This window comes from Acomys russatus, chromosome 31 (genome assembly GCF_903995435.1).
Source record: "Acomys russatus chromosome 31, mAcoRus1.1, whole genome shotgun sequence".
NCBI lineage: Eukaryota > Metazoa > Chordata > Mammalia > Rodentia > Muridae > Acomys > Acomys russatus.
Genome location: NC_067167.1, coordinates 3,065,018 through 3,082,492, shown reverse-complemented (window position 1 = coordinate 3,082,492; position 17,475 = coordinate 3,065,018). Strand labels below are relative to the sequence as shown.

Below are 17,475 nucleotides of genomic sequence, written 5' to 3'. Positions count from 1 at the left end.
CTCTAGGTCTGTGACACGGTTCCTCACTGAGGAGGCTCATTAAACTCAGGACAGCTCCTCCTCCAGGCTTTCAGAAAAAAAATATTTGAGACAAGGTCTCTCATGATGAGTCATGTTGTCTTGGTCCCAGTGTGTGGCTGGATAGGGCAATGTCCCTGTCCTCCTGGGTCAACCTCCTCAAGGCTAAGATTACAAGTTCATAACACCACACAGTTCTAACGGAACCCGTTTGAGTCACGGAATGGGCTGTGCAGTAGCAGAGAAATTATCCTGTGTGGAGGATGACTTTTGCCTTGAGACCAGAATGGAAGGAATGGGTGATTGTGCACACTGCAGGGGGAAAGAGGCTAGGCAGTAGCCGCGCCAGGTTAGTGGGCATACAGTTTGGGGAGGCTAACCTGAGCCAATGTAATTTCTAGTTGGGCAACTATCTCATATGGGTAAATACAAACCTGGTTGGCTCACTCCAGTCTGGTGAGAGGACGGAGACACAGGGCGTTTGGCTGTGGCTTATGTGTCAGCATACAGCACTCAGCAGCTAACGTTTTACACAGGGCAGGACCATACAGTCCTTTATTAGTGGCATTCCCAGAAAAAAAAAAAAAAAAAAAAAAAAAAAAAACTTACTTAGTTTTAAAGTCAATATTCCTAATTGTTTTTGTAGTTATTTTTAACTCTTTCAAAAGCCAGGTGTTGGCATCTGTTTTAACCAGTGTTTTATTGCAGTGAATAGTCACCAGGACCACAACAACTCTTATAAATGGAACTAGCACTTGCTTACAGTTTTAAAAGTCTACTCCATTGTCATCATGGTGCAGAGCCTGGTGGTACCCAGGCAGACATGGCTGCTTAGAATGCTACATCCTTATCAGCTGGGAGCAAGGAGACTGAGGACTCTAGGCCTGGATTGGGTCCTTGAAACCTTAAAGGCCACTCCTGGTGTTACACTTCCTCAACAAAACTACACCTCCTCCTACAAGACTATACCCCCGATCCTCCCAAAGGAGCGCTATTGCCTGGTCCGGCCCACAGAGACCCTAGGAGGGGGAGCAGGAGTAAAAAAAAAAAAGGACAGGAGACACGAGACACGGGAGGCAAGTCTGGATTCTGATCAAGACTCGTTTATTGAAAATTTTCACTGGGTTTTTATAGGCATGGGGGCGGGGCGCAAGGGTATCTGGATAGGCAGGGTTGCTATGGATACCTAATGGCAGATGTCCTGCTATCTATCCGCGGTAGTAAAAACTTCAAGGTAAGGGAGTAAGATCTGAGGGAATGCAGCTGTAAAAGTAAGGTAAACAAGTGCTTCCCAGGACCGGGTGGTGTGGCCTTGGGCTGACCCCAGCCTGCTACGTGCCAGGCAGCAGTACAGAGAATGGAGTCTAAAGACAAAGTTAGAATTGCCTAATGTTCTAAGCCAAGAGCCATTAAGGGCGGCTCCCCACAATTCCCTGACGAGTAAGCATGCAGACATATTGGCCTATGGGGTCCACTCTACAACCGAGAACATTCTTCCAGCATACAATTTCCCAGAATATAAATTACCAATTCCAAAGAGGAGGACGCATGGTTAGGAAACGGCAGAGCTTTGCAGACTGCGTAATCTGCATCTCCATCTCTCCATCTCTCTCTCTCTCTCTCTCTCTCTCTCTCTCTCTCTCTCTCTCTCTGGTTCCACATCCTGTAAGCACATTTCCTCAGCAGGTATCTCATGCCTCCGGCGTGTTCAACGTCTTCAGGTCTCTAACACGATCTAGTCTTCACCTTCCCAGCTTCACGCAATGGCTTATGTGGGCTTCTTTGCGGGGACGCCCCGTGATATAGTCCTGTCCTCAGTGACTTCTGTCCTTGGTTCCAAAGGAAGATTCTAGAACCCCTTTCTTGACTTTGAGGCCAGAACCAAGTGGCCGCATCCGCCAAGCTCTGCTGCGCCCTAGGGCTGCACTTGGCCTCCTCCTTCTGGTACACTTGTCCCAGCTTCCTGCTGATGATGGCTTCCTTCGCTGCTTAAGCTTTCCTTTCATTTTTATCACAAGTTTGAAGCTGAGCTGATGGGGGGGGGGGTGTCTTGCTGTGACGTCACCCCTCCCATTACACATTTATCGTCAAGGCTTTTCTTTAACCTTTTTATCTCGATGTGCGTGGACTTGGCGCCAGTGTATACTACCCAGGTCTCCTTTTCTCCTCAAATTACATTGAATATATTTTCTTGCTCAGATCGCTCCTTTTTACTAGGAACGGGCATAAGGGTGAGTGAGCACTAGTAACCACACAAGACAGCCAATGCCAGGCTGGACTGAAATCCCTTCCGACAACGCCATTAATACAAAGCCCTTTAATTTAGCCTCCTTCAGCCAGCAGGACAGCCAGTGACCACATTCCTCACCAAAATATCACAGAAACAATCTCCGGGCCTCTTACTAATATTCTTCTGTAAAATGTCATGAACAGGGCCTTTGTAATCCACATTTTTCAGCACCACTGCTTTCCATGGTCATTTTAATATTGCTAATTAATTTCCACTTAAACCGGCTCTCTTCATCCGAAGTCCCAAGGTCCACGGTCAGGCCTGTAAGAGCAGCGCCCTATTCCTTGGCACCACGTTCTGCCTTAGCCGGTGTTGTGCTGATGTGATGACGCAGCGTCACGACGGCAAGTCTCTTAAAGGAAAGTATCTAAGTACAGTCTCAAAGGTTTACTCCGTTGTCGTCATGGCGGGGAGCATGGCGCCACACAGGCAGACGTTAGCCGACAGTTCTACGTCCAGTTCTACAGGCAGCAGCAAGAGACACAGACGCTGGGCCTGGTTAGAGCCCTCGACACCTTAAAGCCCACCCCCGTGACACACTTGCTCCAAGAAGGCTGGACACACTCCAGTGGGCCACTCCTCATAATCCCTTCTCAGCAGTACCACTTCCTGATAAGGAAGCATTCAAATATGTAGGCCCGTGAGGGACATTCTTATGCGAAGTGCCATGGTGTCGGGTTTTTTTTTAATTTTTTACTTTTGTAGATAGGTATCTGTATTTTCCTTCTATTCTCTAACGTCTCCCGGTTCATTAAGAAGTTCATTAAATTTTCCCCAAATTGTGATTTCTTTCCTTTTGTAGAATGATGCGTCCTATGGGTGTGTTAATTGGGGTTTCTATTGCTACATTGAAACGCCAGGAGAAAAACCAAGCTGGAGAGGAAATATGCTTATTTGGCGTATAAATCCATATCACTGTTCACCATGTAAGACAGTCAGGACAGGAACTCAAATACTGGAACCTGGAGATAGGAGCTGCTGTTTTTAAGTTACATATATTATTTATAGGTCCGGCTAGTAATTAGTTAAGACACCGACACTTGTTATATTTTAAAATAGTCTTAGTTAACCTGGGGCAGGGCAGATATCAATTTTTAAACTACCTTTTATAGTGGGGCAGGCATGGATCCTTGTCTCAATCCCATGCCATCTGTTTTTAATAACTTTTGTCAAGTTTCCTCCCATCCATAACCTCAAATACTTGTTATTGTTTTTTATTGGGCTGGATTCTCCATCTGCTGGCCATGTGTTTTTTTTTTTCCCACCTAATCCATGGCGGCCTTCCTCTCTTCTCTTCAAATCTTTCTCTTTTTTCCTCATGGCAGTCTCTCTTTTTCCCAGAATTTCTCTCTCTCCCAACCCCACCTGTCTCCTTTGCCCTGCCCAGGTGGGGTGGTTTTTTATTAAGCAAAAGGTGGGTCACACAGACAGCAAGCAGTAATTAGCATCAAAATACATCAAATCATCCCCCAATATCTCCCCTTTTCTGTCTAAATAAAAAAGGCCATTTTTTAATATACAGTAAGTATAATTGTGAAAAATTATAACAACTAATAGGTAAGACTTACACACATAATTTTTAATCAAAATGTATTTGGCAACCTTGTAGAAAATATTATCTATTTTGTCTTGGTAAATATAAAGCTTTGAACCTAAATCAACATCTATTAAAGCTCAAATCTATCAACCTGAAAGTATCTATCTAGACAAAAGTAACTTTTAATTTTTAAAACAACTAAGCTTAATTTTAAATTTAACTCTCTGCTCTTTAACCCCATCAGAGACTTGAGAGGGAATAAATTTAATTACCCAAGTAAATAGGAAGTGCAGGTTAGGAGCTTCCAAAATGAAAAAATGACAGAGACAGTTTACTGTCTGAAGAGACACCCAAACTACATAACGTTGGAGCGTCATCTTTAGCCTTCTGGCCCAGTATGTCTGACAGACATATTTGTGAGGCAGGAACCATTGAGGACTTGTTTACCTTGTCTGTGCAGAGTCTGGCCATCGACTCTGCCTGTATCCAAGCTTGCCCACGTTAGGCAGAATTTTGTCTTTGGGAGAAACGGGGACATTTTTGTCCAGTGGCTGTTTTGTCACACTCAAAGTCATCTCCACAAGGAGGTTATTCAATGCTCATCATCTTTTTTTATGGAGGCTGGGTACTGTTAGGCGTTAATCTGTCTTATTGTTCAAGAATCTTTAAAATAATAAAAATGTTTTAAAGTGTCGTATTCTGTGGGTCTCTGAGGTTTTTGAAGGCCTTATTTAACTATTTCACCATATCTATCTATAGAATCACACCTGTTAAACCTAGCATGTACAGCTTTATACTTGACATGACTATGAATAGATTAACAATTGACTTGTATTACCTAATTATCCTACAAAAGCAACCGCGTCTGAACTGAACTGTACGTATACAATACGCCATATTAGAGTGGAAATGTAATGTGTGAAGAACAGATTTGAATTCCATTTTAATGTGTCAAGATTGAACCTACTTTGCATCAATACACAAAATTCTCTATCAACGAATCAAAATTAACCCTATTTGTGAGTAACAATTAAGTCCTCGAGTTGAGGAGCAGATTCAATAATCTATTTTTTGTCCTATCATCCCTACATAGCTCTAGACTCTTTTTTTTATAACATATTTTTATATTTTTTTAATGACAATATATATCTATAGTGCAAGAAAGTAACCAAAAATCTATCTAAACCCCTTAAGGGAAATGGGGCAGGTTTTTAAAAAGCTTTTTCAAGTTGATTTGGGGCAGAGAATATCTGTAGAAGACCTAAATTTAAAAAAATGGTTAAGGGCTGGAGAGATGCCTCAGAGGTTAAGAGCACTGTCTGCTCTCCCAAAGGTCCTGAGTTCAATTCCAAGCAACCACATGGTGGCTCACAACCACCTGCAATGAGATCTGGTGCCCTCTTCTGGCCTGCAGGTGTACATGCGAGTAGAACACTGTATACATAATAAATAAATAAATCTTAAATAAATAAATACATGGTTAAACAAACTGGGAACAGTATTTGTGGTTTAGTTTTTAAATGTTGAGAAAATTTAGGTTTAATATTAGTTTTGTGTGGGACAGTTTGAAATGTTGGACCAATTTAGATTAGGAGCCTTTTTTGTTTTTGTTTTTGTTTTGCTTTTGTTTTTGTTTTGATGAGGAACAGTAACCAAGCACTCGGGGTTGGAACATGAAGGATGTAGGATGTCAATGTTTTAGTATGTTGAAGAAATGAATCTTTTTACGTTTGATCTAGTGTTAGTGTTTGGGTTTTTTTGTTTGTTTGGTTTTTTTTTTTTTGTTTTGTTTTGTTTTGTTTTGTTTTGTTTTTTTGAAAACATAATTTTTACAAGTAGTATACAGTTTTAAAACTATGAATGTATGAGCCAGGCGTGGTGGCGCACGCCTTTAATCCCAGCACTGGGGAGGCAGAGGCAGGCAGATCGCTGTGAGTTCGAGGCCAGCCTGGTCTACAAAGTGAGTCCAGGACAGCCAAGGCTACACAGAGAAACCCTGTCTCGAAAAAAAAAAAAACAAAAAAAAACTATGAATGTATAAGGTGCATAGTATGTACGTGTTTTAGTCAATTTTAGAGTTATTTTTATGTAGTGGGATTAGTAATATAAGTTAACTGTTTTGTAGTTTGAATTTATGTAAATACAGACTTTTTTAAGGTAATAGGTTTTTAAATTTTATGTTTGTTTTATTTTGACCTTTTAAAAAGATGAAATATAACATTACCATTAACAATGAACATATAAGTATTATTATATTGAAATTAAAACAAGATTGTATAGTTTTAAAAGTTTTTTTTTAGACTTCGTGGTGCTTGATGTATAAGCTAGGCTATAACCTGATTTTTGAGTAAATGTTTTTTGTTTTAGAAACAAGTTGGTTGTCCTGGGTAGAAAAAAAAAGGTATTAAGTTTTAAATAAACATTAGATAGATTTTTATTTTATTTTAGGGTTTATGTGTATCGTAGGTATTTTTGTACCTATATAGGCAGTTTGTTGTTTGGTTTTTTTTAACCTTGGTTTTTATCTTGACCAACAAAATATATTTTTTAGGTCTAGTTATTTTGGTTTTTTTTTTTTTTTTTTTTTTTTTTTTTTTTTGTTTTTCGAGACAGGGTTTCTCTGTGTAGCCTTGGCCATCCTGGACTCACTTTGTAGACCAGGCTGGCCTCGAACTCACAGAGATCCGCCTGCCTCTGCCTCCCGAGTGCTGGGACTAAAGGCGTGGGCCACCACGCCCGGCTCAGGTCTAGTTATTTTGTATCTGGCTTTTTTTGTATCTGTTGTGGGTGTTTTTGTTTTTGTTTTAATGTGGGAGTCATGTAGTTTTATATTTTTTTTTAACTTTGTTTTTTTATATTGATCAACAAAACATATTTAAAGTGTTTTTATTACTTTTTAAAAACATAAACCTCAGATTGATGTGTAGTTATCTTTTAGATCAGTAAGTCTATATAATCTATTGTTAAGAAAAAGGAACATATCAAAACATATTATTTTAAATCTTAAGTAGTCGCTTGTAAAGACCTTATTTTATCAGTAGGGGGTTAAGTCTGTGGAGGCTAGGTTGGAACTCAGGAGTTCTGCCTGGCTTCTGTTTTTATTGTGTTGGGATTAAAGGCTGATGTCACCACCGCCCTATTTAACTATTTTATTTTAATTTAGTTAAAATTTTTAGAAATTTTAGTAAAAAAAAAAAAAATCAAGGAAGGAAACCAGAAAAAAAAATTTTTTTTTAATGGTGAAAAAAGTGTGTGTTTAGAATTAGCCAGCTGGACTCAGTTTAGATGATTCCAATCGTGTTGGCAACATCCAGAGCACCATAATCAGGAGGCAGCCGAACATACGCACGCCTTCTTCTCTCCATCAGGCCTTCTCAGGGTGTTGACTTTGCCACATCAATGTCGTGGAGTTTCTTCACGGCCCGTTTGATCTGGTGCTTGTTAGCCTTGCCGTCCACAGTGAACACGAGTGTGTCGTTGTCCTCTCTCTTCTTCACGGCTGACTCGGTGGTCAGGGGGAATTTGATGACGGCGTAGTGGGTGCGCTCTTTCGAGGGTGTTTGGGCTGCCTCCGGAGCCGCAGGGTCTTGGGCCACCGGAGGGTGGGTGACGTGCGGATCTTCTTCTTCTTCTTGTGGCTGTGGACGCCTTTCAGCACCGCCTTCTTAGCTTTCAAGGCCTTCGCTTTGGCTTCGGCTTTGGGAGGGGCGGGAGCTTCCTTCTTCGCTTTCGGCGCCATCTTGGCGAAAAGGGAAACCAGAAATTTTTTGTTTGTTTGTTTGTTTTTGTTTTGTTTTTCGAGACAGGGTCTCTCTGTGTAGCCTTGGCCATCCTGAACTCACTTTGTAGACCAGGCTGGCCTCGAACTCACAGCGATCCGCCTGCCTCTGCCTCCCGAGTGCTGGGATTAAAGGCGTGCGCCACCACGCCCGGCTGAAACCAGAAAATTTTAAGCCTTGGGTTATTTGTGACAATTTAGGCTTTAGTTAGTAGAATCTTATCAACCATATTTTGGAATTTAGTTATTGGGTTGTTTGTTTTTTGTGTGTGTGTTTTTTTTTTTTTGTTTTGTTTTGTTTTGGTTTGGTTTGGTTTGGTTTGGGGTGGGCCTGTAAGGCTCTTTTTTTTTAGCCAGCCTGGGAAGGTGACCCAGGCAAGCTTGGGAAAATGACCCAAAAAGAATTGAAGGCCAGCTCAGCTTCAGTTTCTGAGATCAAAGTGGCCAACCGAGATAAACAATTTCAACTAAGATAAACAATTTTCAAAAAGGTACCATCTGCAAATTCTGGAAACTCCCCAACACCCCTCCCTGCCAAGAATAGCCCCCAAGACCTACGACCCCTGCAATAGCCAATAACATTTAGACAAGCACCCCTAGCGACCACGAGGGCCAATCCTAACATAGGGCACGCAGCCCCTCCTAACTTTTGCAGTTTTAACCTTTAAAAAGTCTGTGACAGTGACTCGGGAGGCGCCTCCTCCCTCTCTCCCGAGTGAGTGCTAAGGCCCCTGACGCGCATCAGCAATAAACCTTGTGCTTTTGCATCAACACTGTGGTCCTCCAGTGGTCTCTCGCGACGACCCCCTATTACCCGAGTGGACTCTAGGGTCCAACAGGCCTTTTACAGAAAGCCCTGATAAACACCTTGTACCTAAAGAGCTTTGAATCTCAGTCATTTTAAACTTTATGGAGAAAAGTTTAGGTTTTTGTTTTTTGATTGTTAGAAATCTAGCTTTATATATTTTTGTTTTTTGGGTTTGGTTTTTTTTTTTTTTTTTTTTTTTTTTTGAGAGGGTAAGAAGTGTGGCTATGACTAAGTACATTATAACCAAATTTATAAACACCAAAACAAAGTTTTAAAAGTTTTAGGAGCCTTTTGTTATGGCGTCTTGGAATGGGACCATAGTAGTTTTATTTTATTATTATTTTTTTTAGGCATTTAACTTTATTTTTTAGGTTAGTTTAGAAGGCTGTCAGTTTTTTAGTTTTGTCTCTTTAATTGGCCACATGTATGTAGTCATCTTTGTTTTGGCTCGTGGATGGTTTTTGGGAGTTATTAACTCTTTTTAGACTATGACAAAATATCATTTTTAAGAGTGTGGATACATGCCCACCACGTTGGGTGCCACTAATTGTTTTAAAATCACATGTATTACTTACTTACTAGTAATTAGTTAAGACACGGACACTTGTTATATTTTAAAATAGCCTTAGTTAATCTGGAGCAGGGCAGATATCAATTTTTTAAACTACCTCCCATAGTGGGGCAGGCATGGATCCTTGTCTCAATCCCATGCCATCTGTTTCTAATAACTTTTATCAAGTTACCTCCCATCCATAATCTCAAATACTTGTTAATGTTTTTCATCTGGGCTGGGTTTTCCATCCATGCTGGCCATGTTTTTGTTTTTTGTTTGTTTGTTTGTTTTGTTTTGTTTTTTCCATCTAACCCATGGTGGCCTTCTTCTCTTCCCTTCAGGTCTCTCTTTTTCCCAGAATTTCTCTCTCCTAGCCCCACCTGTCTCCTTTGCCCTGGGGGGGCGGGGCTTTTTCTTAAGCAAAAGGTGGGTCACACAGACAGCAAGCAGTAATTAGCATGAAAATACATCAGACCATCCCCCAACCAGGAACTGACGCAGAGGCCAGGGAGGGTGATGTCTACTGTATTGCTCTTCATGCCCTGCCCGCCCTGATTTCTTATACGCCCAGGACCACTGGCCCCTAGGTCAGCCCCAATCACAGTGGGGATCCATCCTCCCCATCAATCAGTAAGTTAAAAAATTCCAGGTGACCTGATGTTATTGAGGCATTTCCTCAGCTGAGGCTCTGTCCTCTCAGATGGTTTCAGATTGGGCCAAGTAGACAAAAATCTGTCCAGCACATCAGGCCAGAGTTGACGTGCACTGCGCCGGTTAGAATTGCTTTGAGCACCTAAAGCTGCCTCTGCTGCCCAGTGCTGGGAATGCGGGTCCAAAGGCCAACGAGAAGGAAAAAGATACGAAGAATTAGTGTCCTAAATGAGCCCAGGCTTTTCTTAGGGAGTTGGAAATGCAGAGGGAGCTGGGTAAGAATCAGAGTCCGTTGGCCACTTGCAAGCAGGTATAGATAGTCTCAGTAGAGAAAGGGAGGAGGCAGGAAGAAGGTGGAAAGAGTTCCTGTTTTGTCTTTGATTGCTATCAACAGGGAAGAGTCAGGTAACTGATTTTAGATGATCAATAAATGTCCTGATAAATGTTTTTGGGTGGTCCACAGACCAGTGCACTCAAGAATTTGGATAAACAAGTTAATTTCCTTCTAAAACCCAAATTATTCTAGTTACACCAGTTCCATCAAATCAGAGGAGCTGGAGAAATTTGTGTGGTCTTCCCTAACTGACCTGTAATTTTTTTGGCTAAAAATGTACAGCCAGTGTTGAAGTTATTATTATTATTATTATCATTTTTACAGCAGTGTTTGTTTCTCGTTGATTATTTCTTAACCCGGGTATCACACAAATAATTGAAACTCTTTTATAATGCAAGGCTCTCTAACAAAGTCGTGAGCAGTTTAGCTCTGTTCTTAAGCCTCTGTACTGTTTTGCCTTACTCCCAGCAAACATCCCGGTGACACTTGCACTTTGCAGCTTTCCTTGGCTCCCGCTCCTTCCTCCTGATCTTCCTCCAACCCTAACTGTTCTTTCTCCTCCCCTCGCTCTACCAGAATGTCCCACCCTATTCTCTGTTATTGCACAGCATTGGCTAATTGATTTGTTTGTTTGTTTGTTTTGTTTTCTTTTTTGTTTTTCAAGACAGGGTCTCTTTGTGTAGCCCTGGCTGTCCTGAACTCCCTTTGTAGACCAGGCTGGCCTTGAACACACAACGATCCGCCTGCCTCTGCCTCCCGAGTGCTGGGATTAAAGGCGTATGCCACCATGCCCGGCCGAATGGTGACATTTAAAAAAAAAAAAACCGATTTATTTATTTATTATTTGTTCAGTAAGTATTCTGCCTGCATGTACACCTACAGGCCAGAAGAGGGCACCAGATCTCACTATAGATGGTTGTGAGCCACCGTGTTGGTTGTTGGGAAGTGAACTCAGGACCTGTGGAAGAGCAGGCAGGCAGTGATCTCAACCTCTGAGCCATCACTCCAGCCCCAAATGGTGACATGTTTAAACAAACTTGAAACAGGAGATATTTATAATATACATCACAGTGTAATGTCCAGATTGATGCAGAGAGTGGGGTGCAGAAGTCAACATTTGAGTGGACGAGGGCCAACTGTACACAGCCCACAAGAACATTATGCCAACAAGCTAGAGTAGGAAGGTACAAGTAATCCTTAGTATGCGTCAATAAAAATTGTTAAGTACTTGAGCACACAAGGCCACGAAGCTTGAATCAATGTTTTAAATAACTATTTAGATTATGACTGTTAGATCTCAAATTTTTAGCACCTGTGGTGCCTATTAACATAACAAAGCAGCATTTTTTCTGCTTATTTCTGCTACCAACAAGATTTGATTATAAACTCTAGATTTTGTTTCTTTTGTTTTGGTTTGTTTGTTTGTTTGTTTGTTTGTTTTTCTCAAGACAGGGTTTTTCTGTGTAGCCTTCACGACCCTGGACTTGTTTTGTAGACCAGGCTGGCCTCAAACTCATAGAGACCCACCTGCCTCTGCCTCCTGAGTGCTGGGATTACAGGCGTGCGCCACCACGGCCAGCTATAAACTCTAGATTTTAACTCCTCTTCTCTCTACTTCCTCTATTTCATTAATGTCTTCCGCCTTCTCCAGGAGGATGCTCCTGGGCACTCATCTCACATCTCCAGGCTTTGTCCTGATACACCCATCTGGGTACCTCTCTACACCCACGTGGACGTCTACACTTGCCATCTCCTTTCTCCCATAAACCTCATCTACTCTCCCCTCTTCTTCTACTTGTTGGGCATCTTTCTGAAGCTCCCCATTTTGTCTGCTATTACTACAAAAAAACAAAAACAAAAACAACAACAACAACAAAAAACATACCATGGTGCCAAGAAGATTCTCTCACCCCAAGGCAGTTCACCACCATATTAGTTCATTAGTCAGTTCATTAGTTAGTTAAACTACTGGGTATCATATTGAAAAAGGCAAACAGGTTTCCGATGTAACCTCTTACTATTCCTTTATCTAAATTAACTCACTTTACAGTGACTGCTCCCAATAACGAACTACCCATGCCTCATCCGTGGTAGTAATAAGGTATGGTCTGAGGATACAGAAGTTAAGTTATGAAGACCCAAGAAAGTATTTTAGGGTGTTTTAGGGTCTAAGAAGGGGTTTTAAGGGTAGTAAATGCAAGCTGATTTAAGGTATGCAAAGGGAATGCTTCAGATTTCTTCCTGTCGCTTTGCTGCTGTTTATTAGGACTTCAGAATTCTAACCCTGATCAGTGGAGTTCTGATAAGTTATTAGTCTAACTCTGGTAAAGCCTTGCACAGTACCATCACCATCCTCGTCACAAACTTGGGATTTTTGGGTTGTCATGTAAGTGTAGACTTAAAAGTGTTTCTCATTGTGCTAAATCTATACATTTCCAAACATGGATAGAGAAAATTAGCCCCCTTTTCACAGTCTATACTTATTCTGAAAGTCAAGATCTAGTGAGCTGTTGACTTTTCTGCTCCATGGACGATTTTTTTTTTTAATCATACACACACACACACACACATACACACACACACACACACACACACACACACACACAGTGTTTTGCCTGCATGTACACCTGTACACCAGAAGAGGGCACCAATCTCATTCTAGATGGTTGTGAGCCACCATGTGGTTGCTGGGAACTGAACTCAGGACCTTTGCAAGAACAGCCAGTGCTCTTAACCTCTGAACCATCTCTCTAGCCCTCATGGATGATTTTTGTCTTCCCTGAACTCACCTTAAAACGTGTTCATGCTTTTAACCCAAAATCATTTCCCAAGCCTCTACTGTGACACAGAGATGCATGTCTCCTGCATTTTCCCACAATGTGGATTTTAGTAGAGTTTGCACATCCCATATTGCTGAGAGTCTTTGGTGATTCCCCATAGATTCTTGGGAGTTTAGATTGTCCTAGGCTTCCAGCTCATCCGAGCGATGCCCCCACCCAGATTGCTGTTCTCTCTCCCTCAGCCCTCCCCACACTTGATCCCTCCTGTTCCTCTCCCTCCCCCACATAGCCCCCATTTTGTTCGCTCTATTCACCCCTGATGTCTATTTTATTTCTCCTCCTCAGTGAGATTCAAGCATCTTCCCTTGGACCCTCCTTGTTATGTAGTTTCTTTGGGTCTGCAGAGTGTAGCATGGTTATTTTGTAATTTATGGCTAATATCCACTTATAAGTGAGTACATAACGTGTTTGTCTTTCTGGGTCTGGGTTAGCTCCCTCAGGATGATCCTTTTCTGTCCATTTGTCTGTAATTTTTAATAGCTGAATAATAGTCCATTGTGTAAATGTACCATGTTTTTTTTTTTTTTATCCATTCTTTAATTGAGGGACATGTAGATTGTTTTCAGTTTCTGGCTATTATGAATGAAGCTGATTATAAACATAGTTGATCAAGTGTCCTTGTGGTATGGTGGAGCCTCCTTGGATATACGTGCCGGGGTGCTATAGTCTTAAGGCAGAACTATTCTCAATTTTTCTGAGAAACTACCAAATTGATTTCTAAAAAACTTGTATATGTTTCCCCCATCAGCAATGGAGGCATGTTCCCTTTGCTAAAACATCCTTATGAGCTGTTGCTTGAGTCTATAAATATATATTAGCTATTCTGGTGGGTATAAGATAGAACATCAGAGTCATTTTGATTTTCATTTCCTTAATTACTAAGGATGTTCTTTTTAGCTCTGTGTCCCATTTTTAGTTAGGTTATTTGACTGGTTGGGGTCTAATTTCTTGAGTTCTTTATATATTTTGGGCATCAGCCCTCTGTCAGATGTAGGGTTGGTGAAGAAGGTGTTTTCCCATTCTGTAGGCTGCCATTTTGTCCTATCGATGATGACGTTTGCATTGTAGAAGCTTTTGAGTTTTATGAGGTCCAATTTATTAATTGTTGATCTTAGTGCCTGAGCTGTTGCTGTTCTGTTCTGGGACTTGTCTCCTGTGCCAAGAGATTCAAGGCTACACCCTGCTCCCTGCACTTTCTCTTCTATCAGAGGTAGTGTATCTGGTTTTAAGGTGAGGTCTTTGATCCACTTGGACTTGAGTTTTGTACAAGGTGATAGGTAGACAGATAGATAGATAGATAGATAGATAGATAGATAGATAGACAGATAGACAGACAGATAGATGGTAGGAAGGATAGAATTGGGGGTTACATACATTGCCCATCTTCCTCCCATTCCACAGACCGGTCCTGATGCTACTGATGGCTCATCTGATGCTGCAGGAGGGATTCAGGGTCCAATCATTCATCAACCTGCTCATATTTCTTTTTCCTCAGCACAGTAAGTGGAACTGGCTGTTTTGATTTATGTATTAAAATTAATATATAAACCCTTACATCTTGCTTCCAACTCTACTCATGCTATAGAAATAGTCCGGCAATGGAAACGGCTTTAAATTTGCCTGCGCATCCCCTTCAACATCTACTTAAAAACATACCTATTCCTTGTCTGCTATCCATACTTTTACACTCTCTACTCTCACTGTAGGAAGAACGATTGGTCATATGATAGGCTTTCTTTGTAATCCTTCAGGTAAAGACAGAACCGAAAGAGCACATGGAACGTCACAACAACAATTATTAAAAAAAATAAATAAAAAGGGGTAATCTCTCACTTCCCTTATTCATCCGCCCTTAGGTTTTAACGTTTGTCTCGGGGAGATATGTGTTTGAGAGCTCTAAAGCATTTCTCTCTACAGAGTGTTCCTTACTGCTTTTAGGTACGTCTGTGTGATTTCAAGAATTTGAGACTTGGCACTCGGGAGGCAGAGGCAGGAGGATCACTGTGAGTTCGAGGCCAGCCTGGTCTACAAAGTGAGTCTAGGACAGCCAAGGCTAACACAGAGAAACCCTGTCTCAAAAAAACCAACCAAACAAACAAACAAAGAATTTGAGACTTGGAAGTAAGTCCAGTTCCCTGGAAGTTTGGGAATGGACGTGTGTCTGTCCTTGCAGATAGGTCCACTGAGACATTGCGAATTTCCCTTCCGCTCTGTCAGGCTCAGGAAAACGGTGGAATTGAGGAAAAACTGTGCAGGGCAATTACTAGGAAGATAGCACCCCTCCAGCTAAAGGGCAGAAAGAGATACCAGCCATACCATCAGAAATCAAGTTGGGCCACCTGAGGCTGACATAAGGCCCTATACATCAAGGGAGAAGATATTCTCCGAAACAGTTTTCTGACAACGTTAGTTGCTTTCATTTGTGCATCTGCAGTGAGTGTCTCTGAGAACCCGTTCTGGTCTGACGTTGTTCATCCCCTTTGCTTCCTCTTGCTGACTGGATGGATTCAGCTGTTTCTCATCAATGTGGTAATCTAACAAATAATACCGAATAAAGAATTGGATTCTTGGTTTTGGTACAAGAGCAAGTTTGTAATTTGTTTGCTTATAAGGTACTTGTACACCAAATGACAATTAGATGTATCTACTCTCCTATCCAAACCTCTGTGGATATGCTGTTAAAAAATATTTTAAAAGCGGGGAAGTGGGGTGGACACAGTCCAGAAGTGGAGTCATGAGGAGTACTCTGCCTGCCTGTGAGAGCACTCTGAGGAAACAGGACAAGTTCCTTTTGATCTCAGTTTCTTCAAAAGGAACTTGTTTTGGAATGTTTTTCTGTGCTCCTCTTAGGTGTAGCAAATAAATGTGGTTTTTTAAAAACTTCTTATTAGAGCCGGGCGTGGTGGTGCACGCCTTTAATCCCAGCACTCGGGAGGCAGAGGCAGGTGGATCACTGTGAGTTCGAGGCCAGCCTGGTCTACAAAGTGAGTCCAGGATGGCCAAGGCTACACAGAGAAACCCTGTCTAAAAAAACCAAAAAAAAAAAAAAAAAAAACTTCTTATTAACTATTGCTTGCTGATATTATTCAATTGAATGTTTAAAGTGTCCTTTACGTGCCTCCATGGGAAAACATGCTTTCCAAGTCTGGTATGTCTTGTGATGGTACACAGCTTGAACTCATGAGAACTTTACTCATGTGACCTTTTTTTTTTTTAAATATGCAGAGCATAAGTTCTTTTTTTTTTTTTTTTTTTTTTTTTTTTATGGGTTTTTGAGACAGGGTTTCTCTGTGTAGCCTTGACTGTCCTGGACTCACTTTGTAGACCAGGCTGGCCTCGAACTCACAGAGATCCGCCTGCCTCTGCCTCCCGAGGGCTGGGATTAAAGGCATGCGCCACCACGCCCAGCTTGCAGAGCATAAGTTCTCTGGAGCTCTGAATAGAGCTGTCTACTGCATGAATGTATGTCCACCCCCTTTCCCAGCTCTGTTCTCCCAGGTCGCACTGTGTCTACAGCAGGGACAGGGGGGTGCCTGCTGGAGACCAGCTCCGGCACACGGGGTGAGCCGGGGTGGGAGGCAGAGTTTGGGGAATGACCACCTGGTTGCAGGTGTTTTCTCTGTATACCTTAACTCTTCATCTTTCAGGCTGGCAGCCTTGGCGTTTACAATTAACTCTTAAGGTTCCAGGCTGGTGGCCTTGCTATTTTACATTAACTCTTAAGGAAAAGAGAGGTAACTATTCAGACCTTCTGCCTTCCCCGCTGCCACAACAGCTCTCTAGCTGAGAACCTTTGTTATTTAACAACAGGAGGTCTTAGTCAGCTTAGCCACCTGCTGAGAGATGAGTTGTGAAAGGAAAAGATGGCTCAGAGGTTAAGAGCACTGACTGCTCTTCCAAAGGTCGTGAGTTCAATTCCCAGCAACCACATCCACCCCCACCCCCACAACCACAACCACATCACAACCACCTATAACGAGATTTGTACATATAATAAATAAATAAATCTTAAAAAAAAAAAAAGGAAAAACCTCAGTTCCCTTTGACTTGATGGTTTAGCAGTGAACCGCAGCTTTCTGGAAGATAGAGACCTAATTAAGAAGGACAAGAAAACACTGGAGATTGCATATCACGGACTGAATGCACTAAATTTAGAAGCATACATTTGGTATACAAAGCAAGCAGATTTTTACAAACCTCACACACACACATGCACACAATACAGTCAATAGACAAAAACAAGGGAGCTCACAAAGACACCGTTCATCCACATCCACAAAAACATACATACATATATGTATACACACACAGACAGATAGACAATATATACGGACAATTAGACATATAAACAGACAGACACATTTTTGGATGAAGCAGATGGCTTCAACAACCATTTAATTCTGTCTCGGGTTTTTATACAATCTAATACAAAGGCTCCCTTTGTACGGAAATAATTACCTCATTCAAAAATAGATTCAACTGTCACAGTATTGGTCCTAATATCTAACTAAGTAATGCATTTGAAGCAGTGGCTTTATCTACATGCTCATTATGAATTCAAAGCAGAAGTTTTGTCTTTTTCTTATTGCAAATACATGTTATGTGTTCAAAGCAAGAGTCAAGGTTTTTCGAAGAAACAGGTGTCTGTCTTGTCTTGCATAGATAA

At 41.5% G+C, this 17,475-nt stretch overlaps 1 protein-coding gene and 1 pseudogene across 1 annotated transcript in view; one reads left to right on the top strand and one right to left on the bottom strand.

Moving 5' to 3' along the window:
* The window catches only part of LOC127212582 (zinc finger protein 709-like), a 146,693-nt gene that overhangs the window by 24,567 nt on the left and 104,651 nt on the right, over nucleotides 1–17,475 (top strand). The gene's annotated exons all lie outside the window — the stretch shown is intronic.
* On the bottom strand, nucleotides 7,127–7,593 carry LOC127212585 (60S ribosomal protein L23a-like; annotated as a pseudogene).